General features: G+C 44.4%; 61 non-coding genes across 61 annotated transcripts; all 61 read left to right on the top strand.

Annotated features, from left to right (window-relative positions):
• Positions 1-96: 96 nt before the first annotated feature.
• Positions 97-215, top strand: LOC144398671 (5S ribosomal RNA). Its single transcript, XR_013460818.1, has one exon. It is a non-coding gene; the product is annotated as a 5S ribosomal RNA (ribosomal RNA).
• Positions 216-331: 116 nt separating this feature from the next.
• LOC144396957 (5S ribosomal RNA) lies at positions 332-450 on the top strand. Its single transcript, XR_013459103.1, has one exon. It is a non-coding gene; the product is annotated as a 5S ribosomal RNA (ribosomal RNA).
• Positions 451-566: 116 nt separating this feature from the next.
• Positions 567-685, top strand: LOC144401011 (5S ribosomal RNA). Its single transcript, XR_013462946.1, has one exon. It is a non-coding gene; the product is annotated as a 5S ribosomal RNA (ribosomal RNA).
• Positions 686-802: 117 nt separating this feature from the next.
• On the top strand, positions 803-921 carry LOC144394494 (5S ribosomal RNA). The gene has a single exon (XR_013457086.1). It is a non-coding gene; the product is annotated as a 5S ribosomal RNA (ribosomal RNA).
• Positions 922-1,038: 117 nt separating this feature from the next.
• On the top strand, positions 1,039-1,157 carry LOC144404996 (5S ribosomal RNA). Its single transcript, XR_013466937.1, has one exon. It is a non-coding gene; the product is annotated as a 5S ribosomal RNA (ribosomal RNA).
• Positions 1,158-1,274: 117 nt separating this feature from the next.
• Positions 1,275-1,393, top strand: LOC144394505 (5S ribosomal RNA). The gene has a single exon (XR_013457087.1). It is a non-coding gene; the product is annotated as a 5S ribosomal RNA (ribosomal RNA).
• Positions 1,394-1,509: 116 nt separating this feature from the next.
• On the top strand, positions 1,510-1,628 carry LOC144401013 (5S ribosomal RNA). Its single transcript, XR_013462948.1, has one exon. It is a non-coding gene; the product is annotated as a 5S ribosomal RNA (ribosomal RNA).
• Positions 1,629-1,745: 117 nt separating this feature from the next.
• On the top strand, positions 1,746-1,864 carry LOC144396825 (5S ribosomal RNA). Its single transcript, XR_013458971.1, has one exon. It is a non-coding gene; the product is annotated as a 5S ribosomal RNA (ribosomal RNA).
• Positions 1,865-1,980: 116 nt separating this feature from the next.
• On the top strand, positions 1,981-2,099 carry LOC144399020 (5S ribosomal RNA). The gene has a single exon (XR_013461165.1). It is a non-coding gene; the product is annotated as a 5S ribosomal RNA (ribosomal RNA).
• A 116-nt stretch (positions 2,100-2,215) lies between these two features.
• On the top strand, positions 2,216-2,334 carry LOC144399463 (5S ribosomal RNA). The gene has a single exon (XR_013461609.1). It is a non-coding gene; the product is annotated as a 5S ribosomal RNA (ribosomal RNA).
• Positions 2,335-2,450: 116 nt separating this feature from the next.
• Positions 2,451-2,569, top strand: LOC144401014 (5S ribosomal RNA). The gene has a single exon (XR_013462949.1). It is a non-coding gene; the product is annotated as a 5S ribosomal RNA (ribosomal RNA).
• A 117-nt stretch (positions 2,570-2,686) lies between these two features.
• Positions 2,687-2,805, top strand: LOC144397850 (5S ribosomal RNA). Its single transcript, XR_013459997.1, has one exon. It is a non-coding gene; the product is annotated as a 5S ribosomal RNA (ribosomal RNA).
• A 116-nt stretch (positions 2,806-2,921) lies between these two features.
• LOC144394516 (5S ribosomal RNA) lies at positions 2,922-3,040 on the top strand. Its single transcript, XR_013457088.1, has one exon. It is a non-coding gene; the product is annotated as a 5S ribosomal RNA (ribosomal RNA).
• A 116-nt stretch (positions 3,041-3,156) lies between these two features.
• Positions 3,157-3,275, top strand: LOC144394527 (5S ribosomal RNA). Its single transcript, XR_013457089.1, has one exon. It is a non-coding gene; the product is annotated as a 5S ribosomal RNA (ribosomal RNA).
• Positions 3,276-3,391: 116 nt separating this feature from the next.
• On the top strand, positions 3,392-3,510 carry LOC144394538 (5S ribosomal RNA). Its single transcript, XR_013457090.1, has one exon. It is a non-coding gene; the product is annotated as a 5S ribosomal RNA (ribosomal RNA).
• Positions 3,511-3,627: 117 nt separating this feature from the next.
• LOC144397851 (5S ribosomal RNA) lies at positions 3,628-3,746 on the top strand. Its single transcript, XR_013459998.1, has one exon. It is a non-coding gene; the product is annotated as a 5S ribosomal RNA (ribosomal RNA).
• A 116-nt stretch (positions 3,747-3,862) lies between these two features.
• On the top strand, positions 3,863-3,981 carry LOC144404997 (5S ribosomal RNA). Its single transcript, XR_013466938.1, has one exon. It is a non-coding gene; the product is annotated as a 5S ribosomal RNA (ribosomal RNA).
• A 116-nt stretch (positions 3,982-4,097) lies between these two features.
• Positions 4,098-4,216, top strand: LOC144401015 (5S ribosomal RNA). Its single transcript, XR_013462950.1, has one exon. It is a non-coding gene; the product is annotated as a 5S ribosomal RNA (ribosomal RNA).
• Positions 4,217-4,332: 116 nt separating this feature from the next.
• Positions 4,333-4,451, top strand: LOC144401016 (5S ribosomal RNA). Its single transcript, XR_013462951.1, has one exon. It is a non-coding gene; the product is annotated as a 5S ribosomal RNA (ribosomal RNA).
• A 117-nt stretch (positions 4,452-4,568) lies between these two features.
• Positions 4,569-4,687, top strand: LOC144396941 (5S ribosomal RNA). Its single transcript, XR_013459087.1, has one exon. It is a non-coding gene; the product is annotated as a 5S ribosomal RNA (ribosomal RNA).
• Positions 4,688-4,803: 116 nt separating this feature from the next.
• On the top strand, positions 4,804-4,922 carry LOC144394560 (5S ribosomal RNA). The gene has a single exon (XR_013457092.1). It is a non-coding gene; the product is annotated as a 5S ribosomal RNA (ribosomal RNA).
• Positions 4,923-5,038: 116 nt separating this feature from the next.
• On the top strand, positions 5,039-5,157 carry LOC144398274 (5S ribosomal RNA). The gene has a single exon (XR_013460421.1). It is a non-coding gene; the product is annotated as a 5S ribosomal RNA (ribosomal RNA).
• Positions 5,158-5,274: 117 nt separating this feature from the next.
• Positions 5,275-5,393, top strand: LOC144404998 (5S ribosomal RNA). The gene has a single exon (XR_013466939.1). It is a non-coding gene; the product is annotated as a 5S ribosomal RNA (ribosomal RNA).
• Positions 5,394-5,509: 116 nt separating this feature from the next.
• Positions 5,510-5,628, top strand: LOC144404999 (5S ribosomal RNA). Its single transcript, XR_013466940.1, has one exon. It is a non-coding gene; the product is annotated as a 5S ribosomal RNA (ribosomal RNA).
• Positions 5,629-5,745: 117 nt separating this feature from the next.
• On the top strand, positions 5,746-5,864 carry LOC144394571 (5S ribosomal RNA). Its single transcript, XR_013457093.1, has one exon. It is a non-coding gene; the product is annotated as a 5S ribosomal RNA (ribosomal RNA).
• Positions 5,865-5,980: 116 nt separating this feature from the next.
• LOC144398275 (5S ribosomal RNA) lies at positions 5,981-6,099 on the top strand. Its single transcript, XR_013460422.1, has one exon. It is a non-coding gene; the product is annotated as a 5S ribosomal RNA (ribosomal RNA).
• Positions 6,100-6,216: 117 nt separating this feature from the next.
• LOC144398366 (5S ribosomal RNA) lies at positions 6,217-6,335 on the top strand. Its single transcript, XR_013460513.1, has one exon. It is a non-coding gene; the product is annotated as a 5S ribosomal RNA (ribosomal RNA).
• A 116-nt stretch (positions 6,336-6,451) lies between these two features.
• On the top strand, positions 6,452-6,570 carry LOC144397547 (5S ribosomal RNA). The gene has a single exon (XR_013459693.1). It is a non-coding gene; the product is annotated as a 5S ribosomal RNA (ribosomal RNA).
• A 116-nt stretch (positions 6,571-6,686) lies between these two features.
• LOC144394582 (5S ribosomal RNA) lies at positions 6,687-6,805 on the top strand. Its single transcript, XR_013457094.1, has one exon. It is a non-coding gene; the product is annotated as a 5S ribosomal RNA (ribosomal RNA).
• A 116-nt stretch (positions 6,806-6,921) lies between these two features.
• Positions 6,922-7,040, top strand: LOC144398672 (5S ribosomal RNA). Its single transcript, XR_013460819.1, has one exon. It is a non-coding gene; the product is annotated as a 5S ribosomal RNA (ribosomal RNA).
• Positions 7,041-7,156: 116 nt separating this feature from the next.
• Positions 7,157-7,275, top strand: LOC144396958 (5S ribosomal RNA). Its single transcript, XR_013459104.1, has one exon. It is a non-coding gene; the product is annotated as a 5S ribosomal RNA (ribosomal RNA).
• Positions 7,276-7,391: 116 nt separating this feature from the next.
• Positions 7,392-7,510, top strand: LOC144401017 (5S ribosomal RNA). The gene has a single exon (XR_013462952.1). It is a non-coding gene; the product is annotated as a 5S ribosomal RNA (ribosomal RNA).
• A 117-nt stretch (positions 7,511-7,627) lies between these two features.
• LOC144394593 (5S ribosomal RNA) lies at positions 7,628-7,746 on the top strand. Its single transcript, XR_013457095.1, has one exon. It is a non-coding gene; the product is annotated as a 5S ribosomal RNA (ribosomal RNA).
• A 117-nt stretch (positions 7,747-7,863) lies between these two features.
• On the top strand, positions 7,864-7,982 carry LOC144405000 (5S ribosomal RNA). Its single transcript, XR_013466941.1, has one exon. It is a non-coding gene; the product is annotated as a 5S ribosomal RNA (ribosomal RNA).
• Positions 7,983-8,099: 117 nt separating this feature from the next.
• Positions 8,100-8,218, top strand: LOC144394604 (5S ribosomal RNA). Its single transcript, XR_013457096.1, has one exon. It is a non-coding gene; the product is annotated as a 5S ribosomal RNA (ribosomal RNA).
• Positions 8,219-8,334: 116 nt separating this feature from the next.
• LOC144401019 (5S ribosomal RNA) lies at positions 8,335-8,453 on the top strand. Its single transcript, XR_013462954.1, has one exon. It is a non-coding gene; the product is annotated as a 5S ribosomal RNA (ribosomal RNA).
• Positions 8,454-8,570: 117 nt separating this feature from the next.
• On the top strand, positions 8,571-8,689 carry LOC144396937 (5S ribosomal RNA). The gene has a single exon (XR_013459083.1). It is a non-coding gene; the product is annotated as a 5S ribosomal RNA (ribosomal RNA).
• A 116-nt stretch (positions 8,690-8,805) lies between these two features.
• LOC144394615 (5S ribosomal RNA) lies at positions 8,806-8,924 on the top strand. The gene has a single exon (XR_013457097.1). It is a non-coding gene; the product is annotated as a 5S ribosomal RNA (ribosomal RNA).
• A 116-nt stretch (positions 8,925-9,040) lies between these two features.
• On the top strand, positions 9,041-9,159 carry LOC144405001 (5S ribosomal RNA). The gene has a single exon (XR_013466942.1). It is a non-coding gene; the product is annotated as a 5S ribosomal RNA (ribosomal RNA).
• A 117-nt stretch (positions 9,160-9,276) lies between these two features.
• LOC144394626 (5S ribosomal RNA) lies at positions 9,277-9,395 on the top strand. The gene has a single exon (XR_013457098.1). It is a non-coding gene; the product is annotated as a 5S ribosomal RNA (ribosomal RNA).
• Positions 9,396-9,511: 116 nt separating this feature from the next.
• On the top strand, positions 9,512-9,630 carry LOC144398276 (5S ribosomal RNA). Its single transcript, XR_013460423.1, has one exon. It is a non-coding gene; the product is annotated as a 5S ribosomal RNA (ribosomal RNA).
• A 117-nt stretch (positions 9,631-9,747) lies between these two features.
• LOC144394637 (5S ribosomal RNA) lies at positions 9,748-9,866 on the top strand. The gene has a single exon (XR_013457099.1). It is a non-coding gene; the product is annotated as a 5S ribosomal RNA (ribosomal RNA).
• A 116-nt stretch (positions 9,867-9,982) lies between these two features.
• Positions 9,983-10,101, top strand: LOC144394648 (5S ribosomal RNA). Its single transcript, XR_013457100.1, has one exon. It is a non-coding gene; the product is annotated as a 5S ribosomal RNA (ribosomal RNA).
• A 116-nt stretch (positions 10,102-10,217) lies between these two features.
• On the top strand, positions 10,218-10,336 carry LOC144405002 (5S ribosomal RNA). Its single transcript, XR_013466943.1, has one exon. It is a non-coding gene; the product is annotated as a 5S ribosomal RNA (ribosomal RNA).
• A 117-nt stretch (positions 10,337-10,453) lies between these two features.
• Positions 10,454-10,572, top strand: LOC144398368 (5S ribosomal RNA). Its single transcript, XR_013460515.1, has one exon. It is a non-coding gene; the product is annotated as a 5S ribosomal RNA (ribosomal RNA).
• A 116-nt stretch (positions 10,573-10,688) lies between these two features.
• Positions 10,689-10,807, top strand: LOC144394659 (5S ribosomal RNA). Its single transcript, XR_013457101.1, has one exon. It is a non-coding gene; the product is annotated as a 5S ribosomal RNA (ribosomal RNA).
• A 116-nt stretch (positions 10,808-10,923) lies between these two features.
• Positions 10,924-11,042, top strand: LOC144405004 (5S ribosomal RNA). The gene has a single exon (XR_013466945.1). It is a non-coding gene; the product is annotated as a 5S ribosomal RNA (ribosomal RNA).
• Positions 11,043-11,159: 117 nt separating this feature from the next.
• Positions 11,160-11,278, top strand: LOC144394681 (5S ribosomal RNA). The gene has a single exon (XR_013457113.1). It is a non-coding gene; the product is annotated as a 5S ribosomal RNA (ribosomal RNA).
• A 116-nt stretch (positions 11,279-11,394) lies between these two features.
• On the top strand, positions 11,395-11,513 carry LOC144398277 (5S ribosomal RNA). The gene has a single exon (XR_013460424.1). It is a non-coding gene; the product is annotated as a 5S ribosomal RNA (ribosomal RNA).
• Positions 11,514-11,630: 117 nt separating this feature from the next.
• Positions 11,631-11,749, top strand: LOC144398369 (5S ribosomal RNA). Its single transcript, XR_013460516.1, has one exon. It is a non-coding gene; the product is annotated as a 5S ribosomal RNA (ribosomal RNA).
• A 116-nt stretch (positions 11,750-11,865) lies between these two features.
• LOC144397548 (5S ribosomal RNA) lies at positions 11,866-11,984 on the top strand. The gene has a single exon (XR_013459694.1). It is a non-coding gene; the product is annotated as a 5S ribosomal RNA (ribosomal RNA).
• A 116-nt stretch (positions 11,985-12,100) lies between these two features.
• On the top strand, positions 12,101-12,219 carry LOC144394692 (5S ribosomal RNA). The gene has a single exon (XR_013457124.1). It is a non-coding gene; the product is annotated as a 5S ribosomal RNA (ribosomal RNA).
• Positions 12,220-12,335: 116 nt separating this feature from the next.
• Positions 12,336-12,454, top strand: LOC144398673 (5S ribosomal RNA). Its single transcript, XR_013460820.1, has one exon. It is a non-coding gene; the product is annotated as a 5S ribosomal RNA (ribosomal RNA).
• Positions 12,455-12,570: 116 nt separating this feature from the next.
• Positions 12,571-12,689, top strand: LOC144396959 (5S ribosomal RNA). Its single transcript, XR_013459105.1, has one exon. It is a non-coding gene; the product is annotated as a 5S ribosomal RNA (ribosomal RNA).
• Positions 12,690-12,805: 116 nt separating this feature from the next.
• LOC144401020 (5S ribosomal RNA) lies at positions 12,806-12,924 on the top strand. The gene has a single exon (XR_013462955.1). It is a non-coding gene; the product is annotated as a 5S ribosomal RNA (ribosomal RNA).
• Positions 12,925-13,041: 117 nt separating this feature from the next.
• On the top strand, positions 13,042-13,160 carry LOC144394703 (5S ribosomal RNA). The gene has a single exon (XR_013457135.1). It is a non-coding gene; the product is annotated as a 5S ribosomal RNA (ribosomal RNA).
• A 117-nt stretch (positions 13,161-13,277) lies between these two features.
• Positions 13,278-13,396, top strand: LOC144398940 (5S ribosomal RNA). Its single transcript, XR_013461087.1, has one exon. It is a non-coding gene; the product is annotated as a 5S ribosomal RNA (ribosomal RNA).
• A 117-nt stretch (positions 13,397-13,513) lies between these two features.
• On the top strand, positions 13,514-13,632 carry LOC144397852 (5S ribosomal RNA). The gene has a single exon (XR_013459999.1). It is a non-coding gene; the product is annotated as a 5S ribosomal RNA (ribosomal RNA).
• A 116-nt stretch (positions 13,633-13,748) lies between these two features.
• On the top strand, positions 13,749-13,867 carry LOC144396960 (5S ribosomal RNA). The gene has a single exon (XR_013459106.1). It is a non-coding gene; the product is annotated as a 5S ribosomal RNA (ribosomal RNA).
• A 116-nt stretch (positions 13,868-13,983) lies between these two features.
• LOC144401021 (5S ribosomal RNA) lies at positions 13,984-14,102 on the top strand. The gene has a single exon (XR_013462956.1). It is a non-coding gene; the product is annotated as a 5S ribosomal RNA (ribosomal RNA).
• A 117-nt stretch (positions 14,103-14,219) lies between these two features.
• On the top strand, positions 14,220-14,338 carry LOC144394714 (5S ribosomal RNA). The gene has a single exon (XR_013457146.1). It is a non-coding gene; the product is annotated as a 5S ribosomal RNA (ribosomal RNA).
• Positions 14,339-14,378: the final 40 nt, after the last annotated feature.

The following is a 14,378-nucleotide window of genomic DNA, read 5'->3' on the forward strand; positions in this document are numbered from 1 at the left end:
AGACACAGAGAAGAACTTAGAAAGTGACTCCATTTCATTGTCAAAACTCCAAAACCTTTGACACATTTTAAAAGATTAGGTAGAGGACATACAGTTCCTTACGGCCATACCTCTCTGGCTCCGCCTGATCTCGTCAGATCTCAGAAGCTAAGCAGAGTAGGGCCTGGTTAGTACTTGGATGGAAGACCGCCTGGGAATCCCAGGTGCTGTAAGCTTTTTCATTTCGATCTGTAAAAGACACAGAGAAGGCCTTAGAAAGTGACTCCATTTAATTGTCAAAACTACAAAACCTTTGACACATTTTAAAAGATTAGGTAGAGGACATACAGTTGCTTACGGCCATACCTCTCTGGCTCCGCCTGATCTCGTCTGATCTCAGAAGCTAAGCAGAGTAGGGCCTGGTTAGTACTTGGATGGAAGACCGCCTGGGAATCCCGGGTGCCGTAAGCTTTTTCATTTCTATCTGTAAAAGACACAGAGAAGGCCTTAGAAAGTGACTCCATTTCATTGTCAAAACTACAAAACCTTTGACACATTTTAAAAGATTAGGTAGAGGACATACAGTTGCTTACGGCCATACCTCTCTGGCTCCGCCTGATCTCGTCTGATCTCAGAAGCTAAGCAGAGTAGGGCCTGGTTAGTACTTGGATGGAAGACCGCCTGGGAATCCCAGGTGCCGTAAGCTTTTTCATTTCTCTCTCTGGAAGAAATCGAGAAGGCATTAGAAAGTGACTCCTTTTTCATTATCAAAACTCCAAAACCTTTGACACATTTTAAAAGATTAGGAAGAGGACATACAGTTGCTTACGGCCATACCTCTCTGGCTCCGCCTGATCTCGTCTGATCTCAGAAGCTAAGCAGAGTAGGGCCTGGTTAGTACTTGGATGGAAGACCGCCTGGGAATCCCAGGTGCTGTAAGCTTTTTCATTTCGATCTGTAAAAGACACAGAGAAGGCCTTAGAAAGTGACTCCTTTTTCATTATCAAAACTCCAAAACCTTTGACACATTTTAAAAGATTAGGTAGAGGACATACAGTTGCTTACGGCCATACCTCTCTGGCTCCGCCTGATCTCGTCAGATCTCAGAAGCTAAGCAGAGTAGGGCCTGGTTAGTACTTGGATGGAAGACCGCCTGGGAATCCCAGGTGCTGTAAGCTTTTTCATTTCGATCTGTAAAAGACACAGAGAAGGCCTTAGAAAGTGACTCCTTTTTCATTATCAAAACTCCAAAACCTTTGACACATTTTAAAAGATTAGGTAGAGGACATACAGTTGCTTACGGCCATACCTCTCTGGCTCCGCCTGATCTCGTCTGATCTCAGAAGCTAAGCAGAGTAGGGCCTGGTTAGTACTTGGATGGAAGACCGCCTGGGAATCCCAGGTGCTGTAAGCTTTTTCATTTCGATCTGTAAAAGACACAGAGAAGGCCTTAGAAAGTGACTCCATTTCATTGTCAAAACTACAAAACCTTTGACACATTTTAAAAGATTAGGAAGAGGACATACAGTTGCTTACGGCCATACCTCTCTGGCTCCGCCTGATCTCGTCTGATCTCAGAAGCTAAGCAGAGTAGGGCCTGGTTAGTACTTGGATGGAAGACCGCCTGGGAATCCCAGGTGCCGTAAGCTTTTTCATTTCTCTCTCTGGAAGAAATCGAGAAGGCATTAGAAAGTGACTCCTTTTTCATTATCAAAACTCCAAAACCTTTGACACATTTTAAAAGATTAGGAAGAGGACATACAGTTGCTTACGGCCATACCTCTCTGGCTCCGCCTGATCTCATCTGATCTCAGAAGCTAAGCAGAGTAGGGCCTGGTTAGTACTTGGATGGAAGACCGCCTGGGAATCCCAGGTGCTGTAAGCTTTTTCATTTCGATCTGTAAAAGACACAGAGAAGGCCTTAGAAAGTGACTCCATTTCTTTGTCAAAACTACAAAACCTTTAACACATTTTAAAAGATTAGGAAGAGGACATACAGTTGCTTACGGCCATACCTCTCTGGCTCCGCCTGATCTCGTCTGATCTCAGAAGCTAAGCAGAGTAGGCCCTGGTTAGTACTTGGATGGAAGACCGCCTGGGAATCCCAGGTGCTGTAAGCTTTTTTATTTCGATCTGTAAAAGACACAGAGAAGAACTTAGAAAGTGACTCCATTTCTTTGTCAAAACTACAAAACCTTTGACACATTTTAAAAGATTAGGAAGAGGACATACAGTTGCTTACGGCCATACCTCTCTGGCTCCGCCTGATCTCGTCTGATCTCAGAAGCTAAGCAGAGTAGGGCCTGGTTAGTACTTGGATGGAAGACAGCCTGGGAATCCCAGGTGCTGTAAGCTTTTTCATTTCGATCTGTAAAAGACACAGAGAAGGCCTTAGAAAGTGACTCCATTTCATTGTCAAAACTACAAAACCTTTGACACATTTTAAAAGATTAGGAAGAGGACATACAGTTGCTTACGGCCATACCTCTCTGGCTCCGCCTGATCTCGTCTGATCTCAGAAGCTAAGCAGAGTAGGGCCTGGTTAGTACTTGGATGGAAGACCGCCTGGGAATCCCAGGTGCCGTAAGCTTTTTCATTTCTCTCTCTGGAAGAAATCGAGAAGGCCTTAGAAAGTGACTCCTTTTTCATTATCAAAACTCCAAAACCATAGACACATTTTAAAAGATTAGGAAGAGGACATACAGTTGCTTACGGCCATACCTCTCTGGCTCTGCCTGATCTCGTCTGATCTCAGAAGCTAAGCAGAGTAGGGCCTGGTTAGTACTTGGATGGAAGACCGCCTGGGAATCCCAGGTGCTGTAAGCTTTTTCATTTCGATCTGTAAAACACACAGAGAAGGCCTTAGAAAGTGACTCCATTTCATTGTCAAAACTACAAAACCTTTGACACATTTTAAAAGATTAGGTAGAGGACATACAGTTGCTTACGGCCATACCTCTCTGGCTCCGCCTGATCTCGTCTGATCTCAGAAGCTAAGCAGAGTAGGGCCTGGTTAGTACTTGGATGGAAGACCGCCTGGGAATCCCAGGTGCTGTAAGCTTTTTCATTTCGATCTGTAAAAGACACAGAGAAGGCCTTAGAAAGTGACTCCATTTAATTGTCAAAACTACAAAACCTTTGACACATTTTAAAAGATTAGGAAGAGGACATACAGTTGCTTACGGCCATACCTCTCTGGCTCCGCCTGATCTCGTCTGATCTCAGAAGCTAAGCAGAGTAGGGCCTGGTTAGTACTTGGATGGAAGACCGCCTGGGAATCCCAGGTGCTGTAAGCTTTTTCATTTCGATCTGTAAAAGACACAGAGAAGGCCTTAGAAAGTGACTCCATTTCATTGTCAAAACTACAAAACCTTTGACACATTTTAAAAGATTAGGAAGAGGACATACAGTTGCTTACGGCCATACCTCTCTGGCTCCGCCTGATCTCGTCTGATCTCAGAAGCTAAGCAGAGTAGGGCCTGGTTAGTACTTGGATGGAAGACCGCCTGGGAATCCCAGGTGCTGTAAGCTTTTTCATTTCGATCTGTAAAAGACACAGAGAAGGCCTTAGAAAGTGACTCCTTTTTCATTATCAAAACTCCAAAACCTTTGACACATTTTAAAAGATTAGGTAGAGGACATACAGTTGCTTACGGCCATACCTCTCTGGCTCTGCCTGATCTCGTCTGATCTCAGAAGCTAAGCAGAGTAGGGCCTGGTTAGTACTTGGATGGAAGACCGCCTGGGAATCCCAGGTGCTGTAAGCTTTTTCATTTCGATCTGTAAAAGACACAGAGAAGGCCTTAGAAAGTGACTCCATTTCTTTGTCAAAACTCCAAAACCTTTGACACATTTTAAAAGATTAGGAAGAGGACATACAGTTGCTTACGGCCATACCTCTCTGGCTCCGCCTGATCTCGTCAGATCTCAGAAGCTAAGCAGAGTAGGGCCTGGTTAGTACTTGGATGGAAGACCGCCTGGGAATCCCAGGTGCTGTAAGCTTTTTCATTTCGATCTGTAAAAGACACAGAGAAGGCCTTAGAAAGTGACTCCATTTAATTGTCAAAACTACAAAACCTTTGACACATTTTAAAAGATTAGGTAGAGGACATACAGTTGCTTACGGCCATACCTCTCTGGCTCCGCCTGATCTCGTCTGATCTCAGAAGCTAAGCAGAGTAGGGCCTGGTTAGTACTTGGATGGAAGACCGCCTGGGAATCCCAGGTGCCGTAAGCTTTTTCATTTCTATCTGTAAAAGACACAGAGAAGGCCTTAGAAAGTGACTCCATTTCATTGTCAAAACTACAAAACCTTTGACACATTTTAAAAGATTAGGTAGAGGACATACAGTTGCTTACGGCCATACCTCTCTGGCTCCGCCTGATCTCGTCTGATCTCAGAAGCTAAGCAGAGTAGGGCCTGGTTAGTACTTGGATGGAAGACCGCCTGGGAATCCCAGGTGCCGTAAGCTTTTTCATTTCTCTCTCTGGAAGAAATCGAGAAGGCATTAGAAAGTGACTCCTTTTTCATTATCAAAACTCCAAAACCTTTGACACATTTTAAAAGATTAGGAAGAGGACATACAGTTGCTTACGGCCATACCTCTCTGGCTCCGCCTGATCTCGTCTGATCTCAGAAGCTAAGCAGAGTAGGGCCTGGTTAGTACTTGGATGGAAGACCCCCTGGGAATCCCAGGTGCTGTAAGCTTTTTCATTTCGATCTGTAAAAGACACAGAGAAGGCCTTAGAAAGTGACTCCATTTCTTTGTCAAAACTACAAAACCTTTAACACATTTTAAAAGATTAGGAAGAGGACATACAGTTGCTTACGGCCATACCTCTCTGGCTCCGCCTGATCTCGTCTGATCTCAGAAGCTAAGCAGAGTAGGGCCTGGTTAGTACTTGGATGGAAGACCGCCTGGGAATCCCAGGTGCTGTAAGCTTTTTCATTTCGATCTGTAAAAGACACAGAGAAGGCCTTAGAAAGTGACTCCATTTAATTGTCAAAACTACAAAACCTTTGACACATTTTAAAAGATTAGGTAGAGGACATACAGTTGCTTACGGCCATACCTCTCTGGCTCCGCCTGATCTCGTCAGATCTCAGAAGCTAAGCAGAGTAGGGCCTGGTTAGTACTTGGATGGAAGACCGCCTGGGAATCCCAGGTGCCGTAAGATTTTTCATTTCTCTCTCTGGAAGAAATCGAGAAGGCATTAGAAAGTGACTCCTTTTTCATTATCAAAACTCCAAAACCTTTGACACATTTTAAAAGATTAGGAAGAGGACATACAGTTGCTTACGGCCATACCTCTCTGGCTCCGCCTGATCTCGTCAGATCTCAGAAGCTAAGCAGAGTAGGGCCTGGTTAGTACTTGGATGGAAGACCGCCTGGGAATCCCAGGTGCTGTAAGCTTTTTCATTTCGATCTGTAAAAGACACAGAGAAGGCCTTAGAAAGTGACTCCATTTCTTTGTCAAAACTACAAAACCTTTAACACATTTTAAAAGATTAGGAAGAGGACATACAGTTGCTTACGGCCATACCTCTCTGGCTCCGCCTGATCTCGTCAGATCTCAGAAGCTAAGCAGAGTAGGGCCTGGTTAGTACTTGGATGGAAGACCGCCTGGGAATCCCAGGTGCTGTAAGCTTTTTCATTTCTCTCTCTGGAAGAAATCGAGAAGGCATTAGAAAGTGACTCCTTTTTCATTATCAAAACTCCAAAACCTTTGACACATTTTAAAAGATTAGGAAGAGGACATACAGTTGCTTACGGCCATACCTCTCTGGCTCCGCCTGATCTCGTCTGATCTCAGAAGCTAAGCAGAGTAGGGCCTGGTTAGTACTTGGATGGAAGACCGCCTGGGAATCCCAGGTGCTGTAAGCTTTTTCATTTCGATCTGTAAAAGACACAGAGAAGGCCTTAGAAAGTGACTCCATTTAATTGTCAAAACTACAAAACCTTTGACACATTTTAAAAGATTAGGTAGAGGACATACAGTTGCTTACGGCCATACCTCTCTGGCTCCGCCTGATCTCGTCAGATCTCAGAAGCTAAGCAGAGTAGGGCCTGGTTAGTACTTGGATGGAAGACCGCCTGGGAATCCCAGGTGCCGTAAGATTTTTCATTTCTCTCTCTGGAAGAAATCGAGAAGGCATTAGAAAGTGACTCCTTTTTCATTATCAAAACTCCAAAACCTTTGACACATTTTAAAAGATTAGGAAGAGGACATACAGTTGCTTACGGCCATATCTCTCTGGCTCCGCCTGATCTCGTCTGATCTCAGAAGCTAAGCAGAGTAGGGCCTGGTTAGTACTTGGATGGAAGACCGCCTGGGAATCCCAGGTGCTGTAAGCTTTTTTATTTCGATCTGTAAAAGACACAGAGAAGAACTTAGAAAGTGACTCCATTTCATTGTCAAAACTCCAAAACCTTTGACACATTTTAAAAGATTAGGTAGAGGACATACAGTTGCTTACGGCCATACCTCTCTGGCTCTGCCTGATCTCGTCAGATCTCAGAAGCTAAGCAGAGTAGGGCCTGGTTAGTACTTGGATGGAAGACCGCCTGGGAATCCCAGGTGCTGTAAGCTTTTTCATTTCGATCTGTAAAAGACACAGAGAAGGCCTTAGAAAGTGACTCCATTTAATTGTCAAAACTACAAAACCTTTGACACATTTTAAAAGATTAGGTAGAGGACATACAGTTGCTTACGGCCATACCTCTCTGGCTCCGCCTGATCTCGTCTGATCTCAGAAGCTAAGCAGAGTAGGGCCTGGTTAGTACTTGGATGGAAGACCGCCTGGGAATCCCAGGTGCTGTAAGCTTTTTTATTTCGATCTGTAAAAGACACAGAGAAGAACTTAGAAAGTGACTCCATTTCATTGTCAAAACTCCAAAACCTTTGACACATTTTAAAAGATTAGGTAGAGGACATACAGTTCCTTACGGCCATACCTCTCTGGCTCCGCCTGATCTCGTCAGATCTCAGAAGCTAAGCAGAGTAGGGCCTGGTTAGTACTTGGATGGAAGACCGCCTGGGAATCCCAGGTGCTGTAAGCTTTTTCATTTCGATCTGTAAAAGACACAGAGAAGGCCTTAGAAAGTGACTCCATTTAATTGTCAAAACTACAAAACCTTTGACACATTTTAAAAGATTAGGTAGAGGACATACAGTTGCTTACGGCCATACCTCTCTGGCTCCGCCTGATCTCGTCTGATCTCAGAAGCTAAGCAGAGTAGGGCCTGGTTAGTACTTGGATGGAAGACCGCCTGGGAATCCCGGGTGCCGTAAGCTTTTTCATTTCTATCTTTAAAAGACACAGAGAAGGCCTTAGAAAGTGACTCCATTTCATTGTCAAAACTACAAAACCTTTGACACATTTTAAAAGATTAGGTAGAGGACATACAGTTGCTTACGGCCATACCTCTCTGGCTCCGCCTGATCTCGTCTGATCTCAGAAGCTAAGCAGAGTAGGGCCTGGTTAGTACTTGGATGGAAGACCGCCTGGGAATCCCAGGTGCCGTAAGCTTTTTCATTTCTCTCTCTGGAAGAAATCGAGAAGGCATTAGAAAGTGACTCCTTTTTCATTATCAAAACTCCAAAACCTTTGACACATTTTAAAAGATTAGGAAGAGGACATACAGTTGCTTACGGCCATACCTCTCTGGCTCCGCCTGATCTCGTCTGATCTCAGAAGCTAAGCAGAGTAGGGCCTGGTTAGTACTTGGATGGAAGACCGCCTGGGAATCCCAGGTGCTGTAAGCTTTTTCATTTCGATCTGTAAAAGACACAGAGAAGGCCTTAGAAAGTGACTCCTTTTTCATTATCAAAACTCCAAAACCTTTGACACATTTTAAAAGATTAGGTAGAGGACATACAGTTGCTTACGGCCATACCTCTCTGGCTCCGCCTGATCTCGTCAGATCTCAGAAGCTAAGCAGAGTAGGGCCTGGTTAGTACTTGGATGGAAGACCGCCTGGGAATCCCAGGTGCTGTAAGCTTTTTCATTTCGATCTGTAAAAGACACAGAGAAGGCCTTAGAAAGTGACTCCTTTTTCATTATCAAAACTCCAAAACCTTTGACACATTTTAAAAGATTAGGTAGAGGACATACAGTTGCTTACGGCCATACCTCTCTGGCTCCGCCTGATCTCGTCTGATCTCAGAAGCTAAGCAGAGTAGGGCCTGGTTAGTACTTGGATGGAAGACCGCCTGGGAATCCCAGGTGCTGTAAGCTTTTTCATTTCGATCTGTAAAAGACACAGAGAAGGCCTTAGAAAGTGACTCCATTTCATTGTCAAAACTACAAAACCTTTGACACATTTTAAAAGATTAGGAAGAGGACATACAGTTGCTTACGGCCATACCTCTCTGGCTCCGCCTGATCTCGTCTGATCTCAGAAGCTAAGCAGAGTAGGGCCTGGTTAGTACTTGGATGGAAGACCGCCTGGGAATCCCAGGTGCCGTAAGCTTTTTCATTTCTCTCTCTGGAAGAAATCGAGAAGGCATTAGAAAGTGACTCCTTTTTCATTATCAAAACTCCAAAACCTTTGACACATTTTAAAAGATTAGGAAGAGGACATACAGTTGCTTACGGCCATACCTCTCTGGCTCCGCCTGATCTCATCTGATCTCAGAAGCTAAGCAGAGTAGGGCCTGGTTAGTACTTGGATGGAAGACCGCCTGGGAATCCCAGGTGCTGTAAGCTTTTTCATTTCGATCTGTAAAAGACACAGAGAAGGCCTTAGAAAGTGACTCCATTTCTTTGTCAAAACTACAAAACCTTTAACACATTTTAAAAGATTAGGAAGAGGACATACAGTTGCTTACGGCCATACCTCTCTGGCTCCGCCTGATCTCGTCTGATCTCAGAAGCTAAGCAGAGTAGGGCCTGGTTAGTACTTGGATGGAAGACCGCCTGGGAATCCCAGGTGCTGTAAGCTTTTTCATTTCGATCTGTAAAAGACACAGAGAAGGCCTTAGAAAGTGACTCCATTTCATTTTCAAAACTACAAAACCTTTGACACATTTTAAAAGATTAGGAAGAGGACATACAGTTGCTTACGGCCATACCTCTCTGGCTCCGCCTGATCTCGTCAGATCTCAGAAGCTAAGCAGAGTAGGGCCTGGTTAGTACTTGGATGGAAGACCGCCTGGGAATCCCAGGTGCTGTAAGCTTTTTCATTTCTCTCTCTGGAAGAAATCGAGAAGGCATTAGAAAGTGACTCCTTTTTCATTATCAAAACTCCAAAACCTTTGACACATTTTAAAAGATTAGGAAGAGGACATACAGTTGCTTACGGCCATACCTCTCTGGCTCCGCCTGATCTCGTCTGATCTCAGAAGCTAAGCAGAGTAGGGCCTGGTTAGTACTTGGATGGAAGACCGCCTGGGAATCCCAGGTGCTGTAAGCTTTTTCATTTCGATCTGTAAAAGACACAGAGAAGGCCTTAGAAAGTGACTCCATTTAATTGTCAAAACTACAAAACCTTTGACACATTTTAAAAGATTAGGTAGAGGACATACAGTTGCTTACGGCCATACCTCTCTGGCTCCGCCTGATCTCGTCAGATCTCAGAAGCTAAGCAGAGTAGGGCCTGGTTAGTACTTGGATGGAAGACCGCCTGGGAATCCCAGGTGCCGTAAGATTTTTCATTTCTCTCTCTGGAAGAAATCGAGAAGGCATTAGAAAGTGACTCCTTTTTCATTATCAAAACTCCAAAACCTTTGACACATTTTAAAAGATTAGGAAGAGGACATACAGTTGCTTACGGCCATACCTCTCTGGCTCCGCCTGATCTCGTCTGATCTCAGAAGCTAAGCAGAGTAGGGCCTGGTTAGTACTTGGATGGAAGACCGCCTGGGAATCCCAGGTGCTGTAAGCTTTTTCATTTCGATCTGTAAAAGACACAGAGAAGGCCTTAGAAAGTGACTCCATTTCTTTGTCAAAACTACAAAACCTTTAACACATTTTAAAAGATTAGGAAGAGGACATACAGTTGCTTACGGCCATACCTCTCTGGCTCCGCCTGATCTCGTCTGATCTCAGAAGCTAAGCAGAGTAGGGCCTGGTTAGTACTTGGATGGAAGACCGCCTGGGAATCCCAGGTGCTGTAAGCTTTTTCATTTCGATCTGTAAAAGACACAGAGAAGGCCTTAGAAAGTGACTCCATTTCATTTTCAAAACTACAAAACCTTTGACACATTTTAAAAGATTAGGAAGAGGACATACAGTTGCTTACGGCCATACCTCTCTGGCTCCGCCTGATCTCGTCAGATCTCAGAAGCTAAGCAGAGTAGGGCCTGGTTAGTACTTGGATGGAAGACCGCCTGGGAATCCCAGGTGCTGTAAGCTTTTTCATTTCTCTCTCTGGAAGAAATCGAGAAGGCATTAGAAAGTGACTCCTTTTTCATTATCAAAACTCCAAAACCTTTGACACATTTTAAAAGATTAGGAAGAGGACATACAGTTGCTTACGGCCATATCTCTCTGGCTCCGCCTGATCTCGTCTGATCTCAGAAGCTAAGCAGAGTAGGGCCTGGTTAGTACTTGGATGGAAGACCGCCTGGGAATCCCAGGTGCTGTAAGCTTTTTCATTTCGATCTGTAAAAGACACAGAGAAGGCCTTAGAAAGTGACTCCATTTCTTTGTCAAAACTACAAAACCTTTAACACATTTTAAAAGATTAGGAAGAGGACATACAGTTGCTTACGGCCATACCTCTCTGGCTCCGCCTGATCTCGTCTGATCTCAGAAGCTAAGCAGAGTAGGGCCTGGTTAGTACTTGGATGGAAGACCGCCTGGGAATCCCAGGTGCTGTAAGCTTTTTCATTTCGATCTGTAAAAGACACAGAGAAGGCCTTAGAAAGTGACTCCATTTCATTTTCAAAACTACAAAACCTTTGACACATTTTAAAAGATTAGGAAGAGGACATACAGTTGCTTACGGCCATACCTCTCTGGCTCCGCCTGATCTCGTCAGATCTCAGAAGCTAAGCAGAGTAGGGCCTGGTTAGTACTTGGATGGAAGACCGCCTGGGAATCCCAGGTGCTGTAAGCTTTTTCATTTCTCTCTCTGGAAGAAATCGAGAAGGCATTAGAAAGTGACTCCTTTTTCATTATCAAAACTCCAAAACCTTTGACACATTTTAAAAGATTAGGAAGAGGACATACAGTTGCTTACGGCCATACCTCTCTGGCTCCGCCTGATCTCGTCTGATCTCAGAAGCTAAGCAGAGTAGGGCCTGGTTAGTACTTGGATGGAAGACCGCCTGGGAATCCCAGGTGCTGTAAGCTTTTTCATTTCGATCTGTAAAAGACACAGAGAAGGCCTTAGAAAGTGACTCCATTTAATTGTCAAAACTACAAAACCTTTGACACATTTTAAAAGATTAGGTAGAGGACATACAGTTGCTTACGGCCATACCTCTCTGGCTCCGCCTGATCTCGTCAGATCTCAGAAGCTAAGCAGAGTAGGGCCTGGTTAGTACTTGGATGGAAGACCGCCTGGGAATCCCAGGTGCCGTAAGATTTTTCATTTCTCTCTCTGGAAGAAATCGAGAAGGCATTAGAAAGTGACTCCTTTTTCATTATCAAAACTCCAAAACCTTTGACACATTTTAAAAGATTAGGAAGAGGACATACAGTTGCTTACGGCCATATCTCTCTGGCTCCGCCTGATCTCGTCTGATCTCAGAAGCTAAGCAGAGTAGGGCCTGGTTAGTACTTGGATGGAAGACCGCCTGGGAATCCCAGGTGCTGTAAGCTTTTTTATTTCGATCTGTAAAAGACACAGAGAAGAACTTAGAAAGTGACTCCATTTCATTGTCAAAACTCCAAAACCTTTGACACATTTTAAAAGATTAGGTAGAGGACATACAGTTGCTTACGGCCATACCTCTCTGGCTCTGCCTGATCTCGTCAGATCTCAGAAGCTAAGCAGAGTAGGGCCTGGTTAGTACTTGGATGGAAGACCGCCTGGGAATCCCAGGTGCTGTAAGCTTTTTCATTTCGATCTGTAAAAGACACAGAGAAGGCCTTAGAAAGTGACTCCATTTAATTGTCAAAACTACAAAACCTTTGACACATTTTAAAAGATTAGGTAGAGGACATACAGTTGCTTACGGCCATACCTCTCTGGCTCCGCCTGATCTCGTCTGATCTCAGAAGCTAAGCAGAGTAGGGCCTGGTTAGTACTTGGATGGAAGACCGCCTGGGAATCCCAGGTGCTGTAAGCTTTTTTATTTCGATCTGTAAAAGACACAGAGAAGAACTTAGAAAGTGACTCCATTTCATTGTCAAAACTCCAAAACCTTTGACACATTTTAAAAGATTAGGTAGAGGACATACAGTTCCTTACGGCCATACCTCTCTGGCTCCGCCTGATCTCGTCAGATCTCAGAAGCTAAGCAGAGTAGGGCCTGGTTAGTACTTGGATGGAAGACCGCCTGGGAATCCCAGGTGCTGTAAGCTTTTTCATTTCGATCTGTAAAAGACACAGAGAAGGCCTTAGAAAGTGACTCCATTTAATTGTCAAAACTACAAAACCTTTGACACATTTTAAAAGATTAGGTAGAGGACATACAGTTGCTTACGGCCATACCTCTCTGGCTCCGCCTGATCTCGTCTGATCTCAGAAGCTAAGCAGAGTAGGGCCTGGTTAGTACTTGGATGGAAGACCGCCTGGGAATCCCGGGTGCCGTAAGCTTTTTCATTTCTATCTGTAAAAGACACAGAGAAGGCCTTAGAAAGTGACTCCATTTCATTGTCAAAACTACAAAACCTTTGACACATTTTAAAAGATTAGGTAGAGGACATACAGTTGCTTACGGCCATACCTCTCTGGCTCCGCCTGATCTCGTCTGATCTCAGAAGCTAAGCAGAGTAGGGCCTGGTTAGTACTTGGATGGAAGACCGCCTGGGAATCCCAGGTGCCGTAAGCTTTTTCATTTCTCTCTCTGGAAGAAATCGAGAAGGCATTAGAAAGTGACTCCTTTTTCATTATCAAAACTCCAAAACCTTTGACACATTTTAAAAGATTAGGAAGAGGACATACAGTTGCTTACGGCCATACCTCTCTGGCTCCGCCTGATCTCGTCTGATCTCAGAAGCTAAGCAGAGTAGGGCCTGGTTAGTACTTGGATGGAAGACCGCCTGGGAATCCCAGGTGCTGTAAGCTTTTTCATTTCGATCTGTAAAAGACACAGAGAAGGCCTTAGAAAGTGACTCCTTTTTCATTATCAAAACTCCAAAACCTTTGACACATTTTAAAAGATTAGGTAGAGGACATACAGTTGCTTACGGCCATACCTCTCTGGCTCCGCCTGATCTCGTCAGATCTCAGAAGCTAAGCAGAGTAGGGCCTGGTTAGTACTTGGATGGAAGACCGCCTGGGAATCCCAGGTGCCGTAAGCTTTTTCATTTCTCTCTCTGGAAGAAATTGAGAAGGCATTAGAAAGTGACTCCTTTTTCATTATCAAAACTCCAAAACCTTAGACACATTTTAAAAGATTAGGAAGAGGACATACAGTTGCTTACGGCCATACCTCTCTGGCTCTGCCTGATCTCGTCTGATCTCAGAAGCTAAGCAGAGTAGGGCCTGGTTAGTACTTGGATGGAAGACCGCCTGGGAATCCCAGGTGCTGTAAGCTTTTTCATTTCGATCTGTAAAAGACACAGAGAAGGCCTTAGAAAGTGACTCCATTTAATTGTCAAAACTACAAAACCTTTGACACATTTTAAAAGATTAGGTAGAGGACATACAGTTGCTTACGGCCATACCTCTCTGGCTCCGCCTGATCTCGTCTGATCTCAGAAGCTAAGCAGAGTAGGGCCTGGTTAGTACTTGGATGGAAGACCGCCTGGGAATCCCGGGTGCCGTAAGCTTTTTCATTTCTATCTGTAAAAGACACAGAGAAGGCCTTAGAAAGTGACTCCATTTCATTGTCAAAACTACAAAACCTTTGACACATTTTAAAAGATTAGGTAGAGGACATACAGTTGCTTACGGCCATACCTCTCTGGCTCCGCCTGATCTCGTCTGATCTCAGAAGCTAAGCAGAGTAGGGCCTGGTTAGTACTTGGATGGAAGACCGCCTGGGAATCCCAGGTGCCGTAAGCTTTTTCATTTCTCTCTCTGGAAGAAATCGAGAAGGCATTAGAAAGTGACTCCTTTTTCATTATCAAAACTCCAAAACCTTTGACACATTTTAAAAGATTAGGAAGAGGACATACAGTTGCTTACGGCCATACCTCTCTGGCTCCGCCTGATCTCGTCTGATCTCAGAAGCTAAGCAGAGTAGGGCCTGGTTAGTACTTGGATGGAAGACCGCCTGGGAATCCCAGGTGCTGTAAGCTTTTTCATTTCGATCTGTAAAAGACACAGAGAAGGCCTTAG

This window comes from Gasterosteus aculeatus, chromosome 2, assembly GCF_964276395.1.
Source record: "Gasterosteus aculeatus chromosome 2, fGasAcu3.hap1.1, whole genome shotgun sequence".
Taxonomy (NCBI): domain Eukaryota; kingdom Metazoa; phylum Chordata; class Actinopteri; order Perciformes; family Gasterosteidae; genus Gasterosteus; species Gasterosteus aculeatus.